The sequence below is a fragment of the Grammomys surdaster genome, unplaced genomic scaffold, assembly GCF_004785775.1.
Source record: "Grammomys surdaster isolate TR1022 unplaced genomic scaffold, NIH_TR_1.0 225, whole genome shotgun sequence".
Classification (NCBI taxonomy): domain Eukaryota; kingdom Metazoa; phylum Chordata; class Mammalia; order Rodentia; family Muridae; genus Grammomys; species Grammomys surdaster.
In genome coordinates, this window is record NW_021604670.1 from 3891081 (window position 1) to 3912311 (window position 21231).

A 21231-nucleotide genomic window follows, 5' to 3' on the forward strand; every position below is an offset into this window, starting at 1 on the left:
CCAACTGGATGGGTCTCAAGTTGGATGGGTAAGTCATTGGTTGGTCATTCCCTTAGATTCTGTTCCGTCTTTGTCCCTGCAATTCTTATAGGCAGGAAAAATATTGGGTTGAAGATTTTGTGGGTGGGTTGGTGTCTTTATTCCTCTGTCTTCCCTGGCTACAGGAGGTGGCCTTTTCAGGCTCCATATCCCCCATTGTCAGTATTCTCAGCTAGAATCATCATATAGACTCCTTATAGCCTACCCCATGCCAGGTCTCTGGCATGTCCTAGAGTTGCCCCTCCCCAACCCCACCAGTGAGTTTCTGTTCATTCTTCCAGCCCTCTCTCGATGTCTCTCCCTAAACGTGATCACCCCCCAGTTCCCCTCTTCATACCCTCTCCTACTCAGATATCTTTCTCCATTCACTTCCAATGACCATTTTATTGCCCCTTCTGAGTGAGCTGATTCCAGTTTTTATTACTCAAGCACTAATTGATATGGGGCTATCCACTAAAGTATGGTAAACCTATGGGGTCATATGCTTAAAGAAAACTGACTCTCCTTCTTCACAAAGCAAGCACCATTCAATAGTTTCCAAGCTAGAGATAGTAGTTTATGATCCTTTCCTTATCCCATGCTAGAATGTTGACTTACTTTATCTTGTACAGATAACCTCAGCTTCTGTGAGCTCAGGAGTGCAGCTGTCCTATCATATCTAGAAGTCGCTGCTTTAGTCCAGTTCTGCCCAGCCTCTAACTCATGCAGTCTCTCCAGCCCATCTTCCATAATGGTCCCTGAGCCCTGAGGAGATAGGGAATAATATGGCTGCCCTATTTATGACTGTGCTCTCTACAGACACTATTCTCTATGGTTTGAACAAATGCAAGTTTCTACTTTAACTACAATCCACTATACAAAGATCAGCTTTGGGATCTGCACTAATCTATAGACATAGAAAAATGAATTTATAAAGTAGTTTGATAATATAACCCTTTAACAGATTAATAGTAGTATGTTTTTCCCTGGAGCCTATAGATCCACAACATTTGAGTTTTGGCCCAGATTTATAGCACTGGGTATGGGCCTAAATACAATTATAGAGTGGTTGTTTACCTTCCATAACATTCATGCCACTACTACAACCATGGGCATATATTGCCATTCTGGTCATTATTTGTCATTACTATAGCTCACAGGGTAAGTTAGCTGGCAGAGAAGCTTCCTGGTCAACCGAAACTTGATTTCTCTATGCCCTGTGACCAAAATGTAATGTGTCTTCAGCATCATCATCTTACCATCAAGTTCTAGTGGGAAACCAAGAGCAAGTACTTTACTCATATTTGTTTGGGAGCCACCAGATACCCCTGACCAACAACTTGGAATCAAGATATATCCGACTGCGAGGGTCTGTGGATTTGTTTTGTTGATAAGCCATGGCTTCTTGAAGGAACATTATCCCACATCAAAGTATTTCTTGGTGACTGACTTAGTTGGTCCCAAATCTAGTACTTAATACTCATCTTGCTTGACAAATCTAGATGCCTAGATTTTTCCACACATTCCAGAGATACCCAATGTCAGAAATGCATCCATGTTTCTACAGAATATGAAATCATAGCACCTCAGATCTCATTAGAATAGTGAGCTTATATATTTATCTTTTTTATATATAAAAGAGAATACAAAATGGAAGTTTTCCTAAAGAACTACAATGAAAAGGAGCAAAGAGGGAAACATTTCCGAGTTTTGCCTTCCTTTACCTAATAAACGTTGCAGGGAAGTAAGTCATTTCCATAATTCATGGGCATCCTGTGATGTGCAAGGTTATTTTTGAATTTGTTTCTCCTGTAAGAAAAGGTTTCCTTCCTAAAATTAGATAGTGAGTCTACTTCCAAAGCCAGTAATCAAACATAAGTTAAAGCTCCTTAAATAAGGGAGAGAACATTTCAGAGCTCTAAAATCATTAGAAATAGGTCACTGAGCACTTCAATAAAACTTCAGAAAAGGTTCCAATAAAAAAGGTATTCTCATTAAGAAGCTGTAAAGTAACCCTGCTATCAAACAGGGGGAAAATCACATACGCAAAAGCAGCAAAAATATAGTCTATAAAGTCATTTAATGAAGCAGAAATTTGTATCTATGCCATATCTAATGCATTGCTAGACATACCTCAGCAAATTCACTAATTATGAACCCAGCATTATCCACAGTTATTATGGCTATTACTCAGCAACACAAGATTTAAAGTTGGTTGTCTCTTTTACCATAGTTAAAAAAGAAATATTGGCACATATATGGTCTGCTTAAATAGGTTAGAAAATGGGAGGGAATTTACTAACTATCCCTTTAATTATGCAAACAGAGTTTCCATAATTCTGAAACTGAATTCTATAACACCCACAGATTTCCCCCATAATCTAGCTGTAAATAGTAATTACAATGTTCAGAGTAGGAAATGCTGTATTTTATGTTTTTGTTTTTTAAAAAAAAAAAAGTCTCTATTACTACCTCCTCCTTAAGTCATTTGATAAGTGTCTAAAACTTTTCTGGTAGGGAAAGTTTTACATTCCTTGGAAGTCTTATCTGTCTTTATTTTTATGAAAAGTATAAGAGAAATTTGTTCAGTCATTTTCAAATTAAAGGACAGTGGGGGAGGACTTCTGCTGTTGAACTTTAAAACACTATATTTAGCAAGTCCTCAGTGGATTGCATAATCACTTCCAAGACTGTGGATTAACAATCAAAGAGAGCACAGACACTGACCTACATTGGAAAAACCTTAAACTCACAACCAAAAATTCACCCTCCAGAAAGCTTCCAAGTAACCTGTTAGGTAAGCAACACATGTCCCAGTGCTATGCTGGGAATCAGGAAAAACTGAACAACCTGAAAAGACCACATTAGCGGTAAGGAAGACAGCAACAGTCATATATGCCCCATCATTAGACGTCAGACCCTAGAAAGTCAGGTTGAAATGCAAAAGTCATTTATCTGCTCACTGTGACAGTCCACATCCTTACCTACTTTGGTGTCTAAATCATAGGCCTCATCCTCAGGATGCTAAGCAGAGCAGCCAATGCCATGGAGCTGTATCAGAAGCAGAACAGTTTCACTTTTCCTGAGCTTCAGACATGAGTATTTCATAACCACTCTGTCCTGGTGTCTATACAAAAGTTCCCTTGCCATGTGCTAGCAGCATTACTCCTCCTCTTGTGTTTCCCATCTGCATGTACCAACCCTTCATTCACTCAAGTGACTGCTCACAGCAGAAATCTGAGTTACCTTGAGAGTTCCCTTCATCCATCTTGTGCATCCATTCTCCAAGCTTTTCAGATTCCCTTCCTTCATTTCTGTCCATTTCCATTCCATTCACCATCAATGTTAAAAGCACAAAAATTACTTCTCTGGGTCTGCAGGAGACTCTAAATAAAATTCAGTAACCTTGTGGTATCTACTGAAACTTTGTATATAATATATTGCATCTGTTTTATGTATGCACAATAATATGGATATTGCTGTTGCTCTGAAAATCCTGTTGATTCTATTTCATTTCTACATATTCTTTGCAGGTAACTAGAACACCATGATCCTCACAATTACATTAATAATTAGCTTTTATATATTATTGCACTCTAAAATAGACCTCTTAATAATTGATTACAAAATATTGCCTACTTTTTTCTATACATTCATATTAAAAGCCATTAAAAACTTCTTTTATGTACTAGACAATATACATAAAATATGGAATTATTCATCGTCCTTATAAGCCCATTATTATGCAGGGACATATTTTAATAATATTTTCTACCTATTAGCATAATTCTACAAATCTTTTTATGTTTCCTTTATTGTTTCATGTTAAATATTCCACGTGTACATAAATGATAGATATGTGAAACAGATACATAATAGATGATGGAGAAAGGTAATAGATTAATGATAATAGATCAATAGATGTTAATGATAGATGATAGATAAATAATAAATACATTCTACAACATAACATTTTCATTGATTCTTTGGGAATGCCACATCATGTACATCCAATGACACTTACTTCCCAGTCCTTCCATATCCACCACATCTCTTGTGATGAGGTTCTATTATTTCCCCTCCCCAAGAAATAAAAATATGAATTAAAAATTTTAAAAATAGAAAAAATTTAAAAACTTAAGTCCAATGTGTGTATCTGTATACTCATTGGAGCATGGTCAAACTTTCAGTGGCCTGCTTCTTAAATAGAACTGAGTCCTTGTCCTCCCACACCCCTGCCAGAAGCCATCAGCTGTGGAGAGCTACACATCAGCTTCCTTATCCCACTTTTTAAGAGTCCTTTTTGATGGCCTCCTGTTTAGGCTGTTACTTTTACTTATTTGGGGGATGGAGTTTAGGGTAGGAGTTGTCACAGTAGCAGTCCATGTTCTTCTTTCTCAATGGTGTGCCTGCAGTTATCAATATCATTGCCAAAGTTCAGTCACAGCTACAGTCAGCAGGAGCATGGATCCTGGGCTTCCAAATAGTTTCTGGTAACCTCACAGACCATGAACACTGCCCCTGGGTGCAATAGGACCACAGACCCAGATGAGGTCCTCAAAGGCAGACAAGACTCTGGACATCAACATGGTCTCAGGTGGCAGTGCAGGCACTCACATCAATATAGTCCCTGGAGGCAACACAGCACTCTTACATCAACATGGCATCACGATGCACAGACCACAAAAGTCCACATAGACTTTGGTGGTAACACAGGCCACAGACAAAAACATAGAACCTAATTACAGTAGGACCATTGACCCAGATATGGCCTTTGATGGCAGCACTGACCAAGACATCACCATGGCCTCAAATGATAGTGCAGACCAGTCACATTAGCCTGGCCCTGGGCAGCAACCCAGCTCATGGGCATCAGCATGGATTCGGGATAAGATATAGATCATAGATATATATGCATGGCCTCGGGTGACTACACAGGCCACTCACATCAACATGCTCCCAACCCCCAGGCAGGAAGACATCACAAAGGCTTTATTAAGTTCATATAAACACATGGGTCTCAGGCTTCATCACAACTTGGGGCAACAGCAGGGACCACAGACGTGAACGTGGCCTCTGGTGACATCGTGGACTATGGTGGTTCTTCAAAAAGATCCAAACCAGAAAGTGAGCCATTCCTCAAGTTAGATCTTCGTCATTTCCCAGAGCTCCTACCATAAGGGTTCTAGAGATTAAGCTCAGATCATCAAGCACCTTGGAGGCAAGCACCTATACCCACTGAATCATTTCATCTTAAAAAGAATTATAAGCATTTTACTCTTCATTGCAATAAAGGTCACCTATTTTCTCATTGGTAAAATAGAAAGATACTTAACGTCATAGATGAACACCATCTGAAAGCCATAAAATTATGAAGGAAATGAATAAATCAGCATGACGAAAACACATAGAGGAAGCAGATAATAAGCACTATTTGCTTTTCCTAAGTACATTGTGGTGCAATGGGAAGCTGCAACAGCTCCTCACTATACCTTGAGAGCTGAGACCTTCTCTTTGCTTTAGTGTGAATTTCCCACCAGAACACGACCTTCAAAATCACAAGTTGGAAAATTTTGAAAATGACCTGGACATAAGTTTTAGGTCCTAGATAGTATTGTGAGAATACTAAAGGTAAGAAGACTTTGGACCACAGCTTAAACTTCAAGCCTAAGTCATAAGTATCTGTGTCTTATTTCTTCTTACCATCATCATTTAACACTGACCATGCTTATATACACTGATTTTAAAATACTAATGAAAATAAGCATTTTCCTTGAAAATGACAATAGAGATTGTGCGTGCATGCGTGTGTGTGTGTATTATTAATCCCAATATAGAAATGCATATGACCAGTGTGAGTTCATACTTTGAAAAATATGAAAATAATTGGCTTGGAATTAACAAAGTTACTGACATTTTAAAAGGCCACATGCAAGAGAAAAGGCACACAATTTTTAACTAAGTTGTAGGATGAGCCCTGAACAATTATGTCTGCACATACACTCACATCACCATAGAAGCCAGAAGTTTTTCAAAACAAGTTAAGAAGTGCTAGTTGACCTTTCCATGACTTCCTAAGAAGTGCTTCTTTATTAGCACACCCTTTGAAAACTGAAACCTGCACTGCAGTGTGAAAGCAATGCTTTCCCAAAGAGAAAGGGGGTACAAGCCATGGAGAGCTCCAACCGATGTGGGTCACATAAAACGTCCCCCTTGAAGAGCTCTTTCCCTTCAATACTCAATTGTAGATAGTAGAAAAACATAGCTGGAATTTTGAGTTAAAATAATAATTAAATGAATGTATGCCACTGTTCAGAGATAAAAATATTAGCATTGAGAGTTGGAGATGTAGCTCGCTGGCAGAATACTTAACTAACAGGCTTAAGGTCCTGGGTTCACTTCTCAATTCCTATCACTCCAAAATATAATATAGCATTGAGCTCACCACAGCAGGAGGTCTATCAAGCCAGAAATGCCAATCAGCATTGAGATGTCTGTCTTGCTACAAATCATCCTTTGGGCATTTTCTAACACAAGCTTCTCACTGGCGAACTACAAGTTTGCATATGTAATAGTGGTTGAGAAAGCAGCTGTACAAGAGAAATCTAAAGGATTCTTGTTCCTTGATGAGTCATCTTGCAAAGAAGGTATGTGACTGTGTTTTAGCATGCCTGTTGAGATCTTCACAAAGCAAAATGCCAACAAGCACAGAAGTAGACACTCTTTCCTATCCAATCCAAAGTAAGCCTGTTTATGCATATTTGTCAAACCTTGAATAGTCTGCCAGACTGCCTTTCAGAAAAGACCCTTCCTTTCACAGCATTCACTACCAGATGGAAGAGCTGTCATTGAGAAGGTGTCCAAGTGTGAGTATTGAGGTTGATGGTGGGACAGAACTTTTAGAGCATAGAGTAATAGGGAGGTTTGCTAAGAGGGAATTGCCTACATGCCTACAGATCAATCATCACCTTCCACTGCCAGAGCTCTTCAAGGATACGTTGTGGTGGTCTTGCTCAAATATCCTTAAAAAAAACTGCTACAGGGCAATTTAAGAAATGAACCTATCTCTTGCAAAGAAATAAGGTAAGGGTTTTGAAGTGTAGTAATCTGTTTTAAGACAGTTGTAGAAAACTCAGACACACTAAAAATCATGTCTTTCTTGTGGCACAATGATCCACCTGTCATAAGTCGCAAAGAACACACAGGCTAAAAAAGATATCGACTGTGTCATAGATAAGGTGTCACCTCACACCATACCATACCGAGACTCCATCCCCTAAAGACTGTGATTTTAAATGCACAAGTAAAAACATTGAAGCTTTTTATAGAAAATATATGTTTTTCTTAGAGTTGATGACAGAGTTTAAAATTCTATTTGCTGACGAGAAAAAGAACCATCATTGGTGGGAAAAGATACTACAAAGGATGCAATAAGAACTAAGTATATATTTCATATATATATATGAAATATATATATATATATACATATATATATGAAAAGTGTGTACATATGAAAATGACATAAAAACAATATTTGTATACTAACTATAAGCAAATTAATTTTTGAGGGTTTTTTTGGCTGTGCCCTTTTTTATTGAATATTTTATTTATTTACATTTCAGATGTCATCTCCTTTGCCCATTTCACCTCCCTGGAACACCCTATCCCATCCCCCTTCCTCTTTTTTGCTTTTATATCATTTTAATTACATGTGTGTATTAAGGTCAGTTCTAGGTTGAGGGTCTAGCAATACAATAGATGCAAATAGTCAAGGAACAAGCAAGATAATAAGCACAAATAGTCAATGAACAAGCAAGGCATTAAACCCAATTACGTGAACACTCCTGTGATCACCGTTTCTAAGGGCTTATCAGGATGACCAAAATATCTGGGCCTACTTTCCTGTCCTAGACAAATTAATTTTTCAATCCCAACACAATATCAAAAAACACAAGCCAAAGAAAGATTAGAAATTGGACTATATTAAATATAAAAACTTATTTCCATTAAAAAGTCTAGGAAAAAAGTCACAGACTGACAGAAAATAATTGTAACACATAATCAAAGAGGGATTATAAATATAAGTCACAGCTAGATAAACACTAAGATGTACACACACATTAACAAAAAGAAATGCTCAAAAGCATTCATAGAAATATTATTTGTATTTTCTGGAAACTAAAAATATTCCAAAGACATTAAACAAATTAATTTGGTTTGTTTTTAGAGAAAAGCCAACTGTGTAGACAACAAAATGAACAGATCATACCCATCTACCATGATGCCAGGAATCTCACAAACACAGCATGTGAAAGGCAGCACAGAGAATGCATTCTATGCAGTTTGTTTTATTAAAGCTTTAAAAGATGGGCAAGATACATACAGAAGTAGAAATCAGCACAGTGCTCTGAAGTAGGAAGAGGGCAGAATTCAAAGGTGGAAAGGCGCAGCAGTGACCTGGTGTCTTACTGCTTGGGTAGAGAGATGGTTCGTTTCACAGTAATTCCACTTAAAGATTTAATTGATTGAACTTCTGATGCTTCCACTATTTTTCTTTCATTCTTTTCTTTTCACGGTGCAAGACTTTGTATTTTTTCCAAAACTGAAAAACAAAGCAAACCATTAATATGCTCAATGCAGATTAAATGCTGTCTTTTACCAGATTAAACTAAAATGTATCAGACAGTGGTTTTGTTGTTGTTAAGTCTATAAGATTGTTCTCTTAGAACTTAGACTGAACATGTTAAAGATAAATAAAGTAAGAGAATAAATGATCTGCCCTGCATAGAAAAGATCAGTAGTGGAGTTGACTTAAAGGACTCAGGTCCAACTCTAGGAATCACAGTTCTATTTCTGCTATTATATAAGTGCCTTGGAGTTAAGATGATGATGGTGACGATGATGTTGATGATGGTGACCGCAATGACAAAGTCGATGATGATGATTTTCGCTCTCTGGTGCTGATGACCTCCCTACAGGAACATGCCTTTCACAAAGGATCTTCCTTCATTCCCCTCCAGAAGAGAAGATAAAACACAAAAAGCACCTGCTGCAGAGTCCCCATTCACATACTTCATGTATATGATTTTATAGCCCAGGATGCTATAAAATCACTGCAGTCGTTAGCCATGCACAGACAGTGGTTTTGTGTGTCGGCTGCCTGGCTGTTCTCTGTCAGCAGAAATACATGCAGAAAAGCAAGACTGGCAGAAGATTTTTTTTCCTTCAGCAAGAAGCAATACTCAAACTACCCTGGTTCAAGATGAGTGGGGGCTGTCCCATTAAACACATTTTAGGTAGTAAATAAATAAATAAATGATTTGGTTAACATTTTTTAGTCCATTAAGAATCTATATACTGGGAAAGAAATGCCAATCTCACTGTGTTGCCAGAAGATATATGTGCTAGAAAGGGTCCATTGATGAGAGCATCCTCCTAAAAGAGCCTGGAGCCACTCACATTCCTGCAAGCCTCTTGGAAGGAACCAATTTCCAGAGGTCTTGAGACTAATAACATCAATCCTAACCCTGGCTTTTGTCACGCTAGAGTAGTGAACATTCAGGATTTTAAGTTACACAGAGCTGAGTTGGCACCTATCTTTATCAATATTTAGCTGCTGTGGATCTTTATTTTACATCTATAAAACAGAAATTGAAGTTTACCTGCCTGCCAAAGCTGAAATGAACAGTAATCTAGCTCTTGACATTGAGCTGAATGACAAGCAATACTCTTGAGTCAGTTTGTTGTTTCTGTTATGGCTTCTTTAGCAGACATAATTCAATGCAACCGCAGTGTATACATGATGGAGGTAAAGTGGAGAGAAGTGGGAGTCCGTGAGGACAGGGCTTTATGGTCTCTCTAATGGATGAGGAATCTCTAAAGCAATAGGAGCCAAACAGACAAAATCCATGAAGGACAGAAGAAAACTTCATTGGCAGCACTCAGAAAAGAGAGATAACTTGGGTAGCAGTCTATAAAACAGCATGCAACCGACACCATGGCAGAGGCTAATATTCTCAGACTCACAGAAGCTATTCTGTGGAAGACATCAGGGCACTGAGAGACAGAGATGAAGCCACGCCCAGTATGCGGGTGGGAGGTCACTTGCAGCTTCTCAGGAAACTCTCAGGTCTCAGTCCCTTGACTGATTAAGCTGAACACACCACTGACATTCTGAGCCACAGAACCCCTTAACACCTGAAATGCCAATTAAGAGAGAAAGACAAAGGCTCTATCTTGAGCAAGTAAGTAGATCAGAGTCAGATTAAACTGATGGATAAAGGTTCAAGTTTGTGCAAAAAGGTACTTAACTTTTACCTAATGACTATGATCCATAATCTTCTTAAGCTTGTCACTCAGAGACTGTTTAGTGAACATGTTATTTCTAAATCTAAAGAATGGTTAATAGGATGCTCCTGGATACCCATATGGAGATGTCTGGCCAGAACTTACTCGGCTACCAATGAAAGAAGGCTATTAATGCCCCAAAAGAAACTATAGCAGTCTTCAAAGGCTGCCCAAAGGCAAGCCAATTGCTAAGCAACAGCAATCCTTCCACTGCTGCAAGAACCTTACTTAGACTAAGCACTACTTGGCCTCAAACATTAGAGAATAACCATATTAAGTAATTAATGATTTATGTATAATCAAAATGCTCATGAAAACTGTGATGAGTAGTTTTACACACAACAAAAGTACACACAAAAATCTAAAAGCCATTGCCATTGGATAGTATAATGTTTGACTTGAAGAGCACAAGTCTGGAATGTTGAATAAATTTTCCCCCCTTAGGCTAGTGTTTAATTTAATAGTCAAATTATTTAGGTCATTAGGCTCTCATTTCCCACATGCACGGATATCTAGAAAAGAGTGGTGCACCCAGTTATTTAAGTGAATGGTGGCTAAATGTTCTGTGTTGTTATTTTCAAAACAAATTCTCTTCAAGAATTTTTCTGAGAACCTTTTTTACCAGTGCACACACTATGACTGCTGATAATTTGAGGGTTACATGGGGAAAATCTTATCTGCTACAACTGGAAAAAAAATAACAACCATATTGTAAACAAGGGCTATATTCATTTTGCTATGTTTCAAATAACGTAGCAGGGCCCGTAACAAGCAAGCAGTGGACAGGCTTGGTTCTGCTGGTTTTAAATTAACCTTTACAGGCAAGGCAGAGTTAGATTATGAAAATAAATTGGAAATGGCATCTCTTTAGACTGACTTTGTACTCTGCATTTTCTTGAGCTTTTATGTGACTGTTAAATATTAGTTCAGGGTTGTTTTTTTTTTCCTGAAAAGATAAGCACTGGGTCTTCAGAGAAACTCTCTGCCTACTGAAGACAAAAAAAAAAAAATGACAACAACAACAAACCCTCCTTTCTGAACAACTAATGTTTCAAATATGAGCTCAGATACCAGATGGCAAAAGAGGGGGAAAGAATTCAAGTTGTTTCACTGTTCAATGATAAGGATTTTTCCATCTGCTGGTTCAATATTAACTTGGTTTACATTCACTTAGAGCCAATACAATTAAAACTCTATTTGAAGTGAACCATTTCAGAAGAGGGAGGGAAATGAACTAGAAACCTGAGAAATCCTGCTCTGGGTTATCCCTTTTCCTTCAATGCATAGGTTTTTATGTGTACACAATATGTACACATGAGAAACAAAGGTATCAAATATCCTTCAAAACTTCTAATTGCATGCATTTATAAAATGCTGGCAAAGATGACTTTACAGTATTGAAAAGTAAATGGACATCTACTTAGAGTAACAGAGTTGGGGTGAGGTAAAACATATCTACCTTCAAGAAAGACTGAAAGAAAGAATGAAACAGAAGAGCAAGCAACCCTGATGGCAGATGGCAAGAAGGTAAATTTAAAGACTGAGCAGAGGAAAGCAAAGGGCAAGTGACAGGGAGGAGAGCATAGCAGTCCCAGCCTTCAAGTTTCACAGTAGAGAACAGACAGAGCAAATGACAGAAAACAGTTCCCATTAACAACTTGAACTCACAGAAAAAGACCATGGAAGATTCCAAAATCTGTCTGGGGTCCCTATAGATGGAGGGTTCCCCAAAAACTAAAAACCTGTGATCTAGAAAGGTGTGTGTCCAAACAACTTAAATCAGTATATCAAAAAGATTTCCCCATGTTCTTTACAGCACTACTCACTGTAGCTTTCCTCTTCTTTGTCTCAGTTCTCTCTGAAAATTCCGTAATACGGTAGGTTCACTCAATAGTGTATGGCAACTCCTGGGGTCTTTTCATTTCTTGCTGTTCCCCTGATGAGAGGATAAGTTATATAGTCTGCCCTTGTGCTCACCTCTTCCATCTCCTACTTAACCTGGATCTTCTCTTGAAACAATCTATAGAAAGTTTTAGTCATATTTTCCTCAGCTCCGGTCTTTGGCTTTTTTTACATGGTATCTATTTCTCCAGTGAAATCTTTGTTTTATTATGTATTTTTAATCTTATTTAGCTTAATTGCTTATATGTGTTTTCTTGCAGTTCACTAGACTATTTTAAAAGGACTGGTTTTTACTTATTTCATTTTTAAGGTACAGCACTCTCTGCTTCTTCTTGCTTAGGCTCCCATGTTTATTTTGTTCCCCTATCACTTGGCCCTAGTTATTTACAACCACTGTTTTATTAATTAAATGTGCTCGTTGGTATTTTTATACAACTACATTTTGCATATACAGTTTATCCTGGAGCCCATCTCTTCCAGCTACAGGTTAATTGGATCTTGTGCTCACCCCACAGCTTCTCCCATCTCTTACCACCTTCGACCTTGATCTCACTCCTACCCATTATTACAAATATTTTTCTCACTTTTATATCTATTCATTTTGTTTTCTGACCCAGTGAGTTGAACCAGAGAGATCTATATGATAAAAAATTGGAGCTATTCATCAGTACATGGTGAGGTCATCAGAAGGTAAATATTGGAAGACCAAAACTCTTTCTCTTTCTGAGCCTATAAATAGACAAAAGTTCATCAGTAAATTTGAGGGCCCCTTAAGTTCCTCCTTCTTCCATGACTGATTGTACATAGTCCTATCCTGGCCCAGTATAGGTAACTGAAATTTTTGTGGGTTAATTGTTGTCTAAAATTCTGTAGGTTAATGAAAGTCTAGAAGATATCTTTCCACAGACCTTCAGCCTATGACCTTCTGATTCTTGCACACTCATGCCCCTCCCCCTTTCTGCAATGGTACCTGATCCTTACAAGGGACAAATGCTTTGTTGAGGGTTGCTCCCTCAAGAGTCACTTTTCAACATTTTGGACAGCTATGATTCAGTGAATTAAACTGCCTTCTAAATCTCTGCTTAAACCTATAGACAAAAGCTACTCTCTGCTTTATTAATTATCTTATGGTCTTGTGTTGACTCTTACAGTCTTTATATATTGATTTCAACAGAGTATCTCATTCCCCAGTTGGTCTAGTCAGAGATTGTGGTCAGACCAGATGTCAGAGTCTCCAGGTCTGTTTTCTTCTGAAAGGTGCGGGAGGTGCCTGGATCAGTGAGTCAGAAGTCCTGACACATTGATCTACTATGTGCATCCTGCTATCTAAGGTTACAGGTACTGCTTTAGTACATGGCAATTGGAACTAGTCAAGAGTATGAGTCCATGAAGCACTGTCTGGAGCCTGGAAGCTTGGTACTGTGGTAAGTCAAAAACTATGTATGTTCTATGTAGACAGGCAAGGTACCAGGATATATTAGGATGCATATTTTCTTATTCTATGCTTTTCCCAGGTATAATTCTCAAGTGGTTTTCTCAACTCTTGTAAAGGAAGTTTATGCATTGATATTATTCCATTGAGGTTTTGATGATGGGACATGAACTACACACTCCCACCATTCTCAATGGTTTTTTGTTTGGTAGGAAGGGGGAGATTATTTTTCTTTTCCTTTAATTTATTTATTTATTCACTTTACATGCTGACTCCAGGCCTCCCACTTTCCGGTCCTTCCCTGCCCCCTCACACAGCCACTTGCCTTCTCCTTTAAGAATGAGTAACCACTCCCACCTCATATCAACCCATCCTGGCATATTTAAGTCACCTCAGGACTAGGTGCATCGTCTTTCCCACTGAGATCAGACAAGGCAGGCCAGTTGGGGGAACAGGATCCACTGGCAGGCAACAGAGTCAAGGACAACCCCCAGCCCCCAGTTGTTGGGGATCCCACATAAAGACCAGCCTGTACATCCACCATATATGTGGGAGAAGGGGCTAGGTCTAGCCCATGCTTACTCTTTGGTCGGTGGTTCAGTCTCTGAGTACCCCCAGGGTCCATGTTAGTTTACTCTGTAGGTCTTCTTATGGAGTCCCTATCTCATTCGGGTTCCTCAATCCTTCGGCCAACTCTGCCACAAGACTTGCAGAGCTACTTGGTCTAATGTTTTGTTTAGCTTTGGGTCTCTGCATCTGCTTCCATTGGCTGCTGGGTGAAGACTCTCAAAGGACAGATTTCTCCTGGCTCTCCTTACACCTAATCCCTCACCCCAGTTGTTCCCCTCACCATCGCCTCTCCCAACCAGATCCCTCCCCTCAATGGTTCTTCTTTAAGTGACACTGCTTTGTTATTTCAAATCCCCCTGCATTCATAATGAACTTATGGAAATAAAATATGTTTTATTGTAAACATCTTAACAAATACAAATTTAACTCTTATAAGGAGGAGAGTATCCTGGATGGGAATAACCCTTCCTCTGAAGCATCCATTCCTTTTCCTTTTTCCTTTCAACATAAAAGGAGTGATTCTAAGAGGAGAAGGGCCACTGCTGGTATTGGTGATGTGCTCTCTTGAAGCCCAGCAAGAAAATAATGGAGCTTCTATTTCTTATCATTTTTTCACCCTTTTCTTTTTAAAATCTTAATTGTGTTTGTGATTTTATGATGTGCTAGCCCCTCAGTAATGAATATGAACATAAATAAGCATTTTTGCCATAAGAATAACTAAGTGTACAACCAACATAGTGAGACTACATTAACTACCTTGAATACTTAATTCACATAAAGACCAGGTCACAATAACAGAATCTCTGGTTTAATTTTCATTTTATTATATATTCTTTGTTTATAAATTCCAATTATTTTCTAAAATATTAAACTACAGTTTTTAATCATGTAATCTGACTTGAAATGTTACTTAGCCACAAAATATAACATGGTTGTAAGCAAATCTATACTTGTTGTGTAACTAATAGGATAATAAATGGAAATGTTTTGGGTAGGTAAGTAGCTTGGTATTTCCCAAGTACTTTCTACTGAGTACTAGTACTTGAAGAATTTTGTGGAAGGAAGGAGTTTAAGTTCAATTAGTTATTTCACAAAAAATGTGTACCGGAGTGTAACATAGGAGCCTTTGCTTCACAGCAGAGACGGGGATATAGAGGAAATACTTCAAGGTCACAATCTCTTTAACATTGTTTATTCCAGCATTTACCATTTCCATAATTCACTCTTGACAACATATCTTCCTTATCCAAAAACAGTACAGCATCCACAGAATGCAGTTGACTGAATCCTATCGTAACCTGATTTACTCTGAAAACTGGAGGCACGACTGTGTAAGAGATCGCTATGACTGCTTGTCTATCTAGCTGATGGGCAATGCACTGTTGTACATGTAGGTCTGCATTTGCAATGTCCTTAGTGATGACATTGGCTGTGGAAATAGCAATAATTTTGATTATATGCTATCTATATTTCAGCCTGAATTTCATAAGCGGGTTATTCTACTGAATATATTTCTATATCAAATATTTAGATCATTTATATATACAAATTCTACCTGATTTGAAAGGCTGTCATTTTTATTTTTAAAAATGAAAAAATGAAAAGAACTAGTTAATGAAACTCTTTCTATGTATTAAATTTTATGCTAGAAACGTGAATATTTAAATCTCTCAGCAATTGTATTGTCTGGATGTCATTGTTCCCTTTTAGCTAAGAGCCTAGTCAGAGAGGCACAGACTAGTAATTGACAAGCCCAAAGTGGCTGTTCAGGTTACCATCCAAATTAGGACACTTTAAGAATATTCTACAATTATCCTAGGACAATTTTCACAGAGTAACTTACTCACTTCCTCACTAGCAGACAGAGAAATGATTTGAACCCAGATTCCCCCAACCGAGCCTCCTCCTATTATATCTTGCTGATCGTGATAAGAATAGAATTTGAAGACAGCTAGAGAAATAGTCTGTGAACAATAAGACAGAACTTAATAGGACTGCTTTAAAATGTTTTAAACTTAATTCACAGAAAAGAAAAAAGAGTGATCAAAACATTAAAGAAATTATATCATTCATCAATAGAACTGCTTTAAAAAAAAAATTCCCAACACTATGGCAGACAAATCCTACCTGCAGCATGATATGAACTGGCTGGAAATAATCCTTTCTACCAGGTCTAACGTTACTAAGAACCTTTTATTTTTAAGTACTATGTTACTCTTTACTGTATCAAATATAAAGAAGATGCAAAAAAAATCTAAAAAAACTATCCGGAAAACAACTGAAATATCTTAAATGGTTGTAATGTAGAAGGGGAAAAAGAATAAATAGGATTGGTTAGTATAAAGAAGTAAATATGCCAGGCGGTGGTGGCACACACCTTTAATCCCAGCACTTGGGAGGCAGAGGCAGGTGGATTTCTGAGTTCGAGGCCAGCCTGGTCTACAGAGTGAGTTCCAGAACAGCCAAGGCTACACAGAGAAGCCCTATCTCGAAAAACCAAAAAAAAAAAAAAAAAAAAAAAAAAAAAGAAGTCAATAAAATAACATTCAAACTGCCTCTGGGTGCATCAGAAGCTACAAAATTCTTCATATCTAAGAGTATAAAAGTGGAGAGATAGAGTTGAGCAGCAAAATGTGAGGTTTAACGTGTGGATGTAAGTCATGATGGTGAAGACTATTAAATACCATCACTGGTGCCTGGGAAGCATATCTAAGGCTCTCAGGAAAGTCAACTACAATATTGTATTTGACCACTGCTTCCCTGGCAGGCAGAGAGATAGAAACAATGGCGGGTGCTGTGATGGGCTGCAGTGATTGCTGGCTGTATCAGGTTTAAACTGTCAGCCATTCAGCTATCCCATTAGCTGTAGTGTAAGACACAAGCTCCTTGTGATAGCATAAAAAGGTCTAATGGTATGTCTGTGTTCCCTGCCAGCATCCACACACCCTGCAGTGCTACAACATGGAGAAGAAGCCACAAGGAGCACACACAGAGCCCTCCCAGGGACCCCTGCTTTGCCATGCTGTTTCCTTGTGCGGGGAAGTTTCCTATCTCCCAACCATTCTGCCTCATTCTGCATCTTGCCAGTCCCTCCTGAAAACCATTTTTGTTTTTAAAGGTACAACACAAATGCCTTTTTTGCTGCTGTTTTAACAGTAAATCTCTCCAGTCTGCCTCTAGTCCCAAGTGACAATTTGAGCTGCTTCTTTTTATGCTCAAAGTACATTTTCCCACCTTTATTGTGTCACATGTCACATTATTTTTTAACTTACTTTCCCAGTGCCCTGAGTATGCTGTGAGCTCTCGGGAGACACAAAGATAGGATGAAAGAAGGTGACAAGGAATAGTGTCCGGCTTGCTTTTACTCTTTTTGCTGTTCAGTTACTTATCACATAGGAGCTTCCAAAAATTTTATTGAGTCAATGAAGCAATTAATTACCTGTGGAGTGTGAAGAAATATTCAACATTCAAATCGTTGCTGTGGAAACCATATCTAGGGATTTCTATTGGTCTTCACATTCAATTGATTTAGACTTGTTTTCCAAGTTCCTTCTGAAAGTATTTTTACCTTCAAACGATGGAATCGATAATGTATGTTTAAATGCGCCACAGCCGACATGTGTGTCTGATCTATTCTATCAAAACCACCAAAATACCCAAGGCTCTAGAGATAAAACTAGCGAAGCTCATATATATATATATATATATATATATATATATATATATGGGCTTTTTAGAAAGTATAAATGCTCTCATCAAATCAGATGCAAAAGAAGCTTCTGGGAGGCACACAGGCAGCCAGGTCCCTCTTCAGCTCTATTTGTGTATGAAGACCGAGAGCCACGTTCTCCACAAGGAAAAAAATGCTGCAGAAAAAATATTTCATTATTAACATAAACATAAAGCAATATCACACTTCTTAAATGCTACTAGTCTCTGGTTGCTGTCTGTGGGGTGTTTGCCTTTGATGTAAAGTTAATTTGTTTCTCTGTACTCGCAACTTGTATTAAAGCATTTATATTTTGAAGAAAATGGATAAATGAGCCAAATAAGAGACTGCTTATTTAAAGTGCTGTTGTTTACCTTCACAAGACAATGTAGTTTCAAAACATTTCTTTAATGTAAACATTTACATTTCTAATTAGATTCTTTCTAGATTAAATTATTCTAAATTGGACACTTCAAAAAGCAAGGTGAAATTACATATTTATGCATCTTAATGAATTTGAGCCTTTTGATTTAATGTAAATTGACTTTTTGAAAACCCAGTAAGAGCTAGGAAGAAAATAGTAACATTAGTAACATAGAGCTTGAAGGTAGCTCAGTTTTGTTACACACAACCTATGATTTAGTATAAGTACCTTCTGAAAAAGATCCTAGATCAGAGTCTTAGTCTTCAGAAAGACAAAATGGGAGTCTAGGAGGGAGGTATTGTGTTTGTGCTGTGTGCTTGAGTGTTGTGCCCGGATGAGCTTCCAAGCTAGCTTCCTCAGGTCTTTCTGTGGAGATTGTCTACAGTTCTTTCTTTCTTCATAAGAAGGATATAAAATGAAAAACGCCACAGTATCAGGAAGATTTTTTTATTCATTGACCGATTAGGCTGTACAAAAAAAGAGCACAGGGTAGCAGAAATTTCATTAAGAGAAACACCATTTGACTGCTTAGTGTCTATTCATTAAGATCTATTGGTCCATCTTTGGGTAGGACACTTGAATTAGTCCATTAACATGAATGAGATTCAGACTGACACAAGCACAAATCTTAGAAATACATTTAAGACTGTGTTTGTATGAAAGAGCCCCATACTGTGTGCCTGAAATAGAATTTTTTCTTCTAATTGCTAAATTTCTCATTTAGAAGAGTAGTTTATAGCCTGTCTGAAGCCTCTCTCTCTCTCCCTCTCCCTCTCTCCCTCTCCTTCTCCTTTTTTCTCTCTCACTCTCTCGATCTCTCTCTCCCACACACACCCATCTCTCTTCTCTGAGTAAAAACCAGACAATGCAAGATTCAACTCAAGTAACCTTTAGTTAGAGAGACTGTAAGTCAGACATATTTCAACCTGCCTGAGTTACTCCCTCATTTTGAGTGGTGCCTGGTTAACTCTATCTTACATGCCATTTTATTAGATAATCTTCTGAGTGCTTTAGCTTATGGTTTTAGTACTTTGGGCTCTTATCTCTAGGATACATGTGTCCTTCTTCCTTGAGTAAAAGTGCCATGGCAAGGTATACTTAGCCTAAACATCTCCTTTCTATCCCACATACCACTGCTGAGGCTCTGGCACTATATGACCACTTATCTCATGTTGAAATGTTTAGTTTTATATGGAAGCTATATGAATAGCCAAATTCAGCATGAATAACTCCCTAAACATCACTTTGATTGTTAATATCAGATCCTAGCTGATTTCCAAGTCATACTGAGAGAAACAAAAGGTAAAAAAGACTAGCCAACACACAGCAAGAGAATCTCTGAATGATTAGTAAGTGTACAAAATCTCTCAAAATCCAAGGAAGAAAGAAGGTTGCATATTTTCTGACAACTGAATAAAATTTATACATACATATATATGGACATACATATGTGGACATATATAAATTTTTAAATGATAGCAGCCTCTCAGGGATATGATTAGAATGCCTAGCCCACTCTGACAATTAAAATTTAACCTCAATTTTAGATTAAGTTAGAGTTATATTACTATTTCTCTTGCAGTATTTTCCTTCAAGTAGTAATTCCTTAACACTCAAAACAAGGACAAACTAGAGCTTCTTCATCCCAGAATGGTATCTAGAAAACAAAGATGGCAGATAAAGATGACTATACCTAGCAGATGTCAAGTAGAAAATAATTATAGTAGGCTGGTCCGAGGGATAATTGGTTTCTTTTAACGTGGACTGGATAAAATTCTCATGCTTTTGTGGAGACAGATATGTGACAGTTGTAGAAATGGGGATAGGAAGTCTGAGAAAATGTATGTTATATACAATGGGATACAGCAGGGGACTCCTGCATGAAACTTGGCCCTGAATCTTCACTCTCTGGTGAATTATAAGACATGAGACAGTTCTAGGACCCAGAAGAATTATAGAATCCAGGAAGAAATAATATCTAAGCCTGGTTTGAACTCCTATTGCTGGAGAGGTGAAAAGCACTGGGAGCACCCTGGCTAGCCTAATCCCTGCTAGAGCAGTTCTTTGAAGAGCCCTGCAAGATGAACAATCTGATGGGAACTTGGAAGCAGTTGAACATTTTACTGAGATATCTTGAAGCCTATCATTGCTGTGGCTTTAACCATAAGTAATTTGTAGACTTAGAGGATACCCCAAAAGCAGGATATTTCTGAATGCTACACTCATTTCCTACTGTGGCTATGACAAGGCACCACCTTGACTGAATAAAAAGGGTATTTGTTCTTCCACACCTAAGGATGCTGAAAGCCCTCAGTCCATATTTCAATAGAGCCACATTTTCTCAAAGATTTTAAAGGAGAATCTGTTCTCTCAGCATCTGGTATCATTAGCGATCAGTAGTCCTTGACTTGCCCAACCTCTAAAGGCACACAGACGTTTTTCATAGTTCATATCATCCTCCTCTAAAATGACACCGGTCATATTGGATTAAGAGAAAACTACACATACTTCCATCAAATTCAAACAGGGTGGTTTTAACACTAGTTTAATCTCTCTTTATTAAAACACTTTGAGTCCCACCACCACATGTGACTCGGAGAATTTTCATCTGTTCTTAGATTTCTCTGTTTACTTCCTATCTCATTAGTTTTCTGTGTCCTCCACAGTTCACTTCCCAGAAACATTCAAGAAGAGACTTTGAAATGGTGTTCTTTGTTGTTGCTGTTGTTGTTTTAAAAACTGACATTCCTATCGGATTTCAAACACAAATACTTATCTTCTAATAAAGTATGAAAAAAATTCCTTGTCACAAGTTGCCATGAACATAGC

At 37.9% G+C, this 21231-nt stretch overlaps 1 pseudogene; it reads right to left on the minus strand.

Annotated features, from left to right (window-relative positions):
- The window catches only part of LOC114625993, a 34770-nt pseudogene extending 13887 nt beyond the window's left edge, over window positions 1–20883 (minus strand).
- Window positions 20884–21231: the final 348 nt, after the last annotated feature.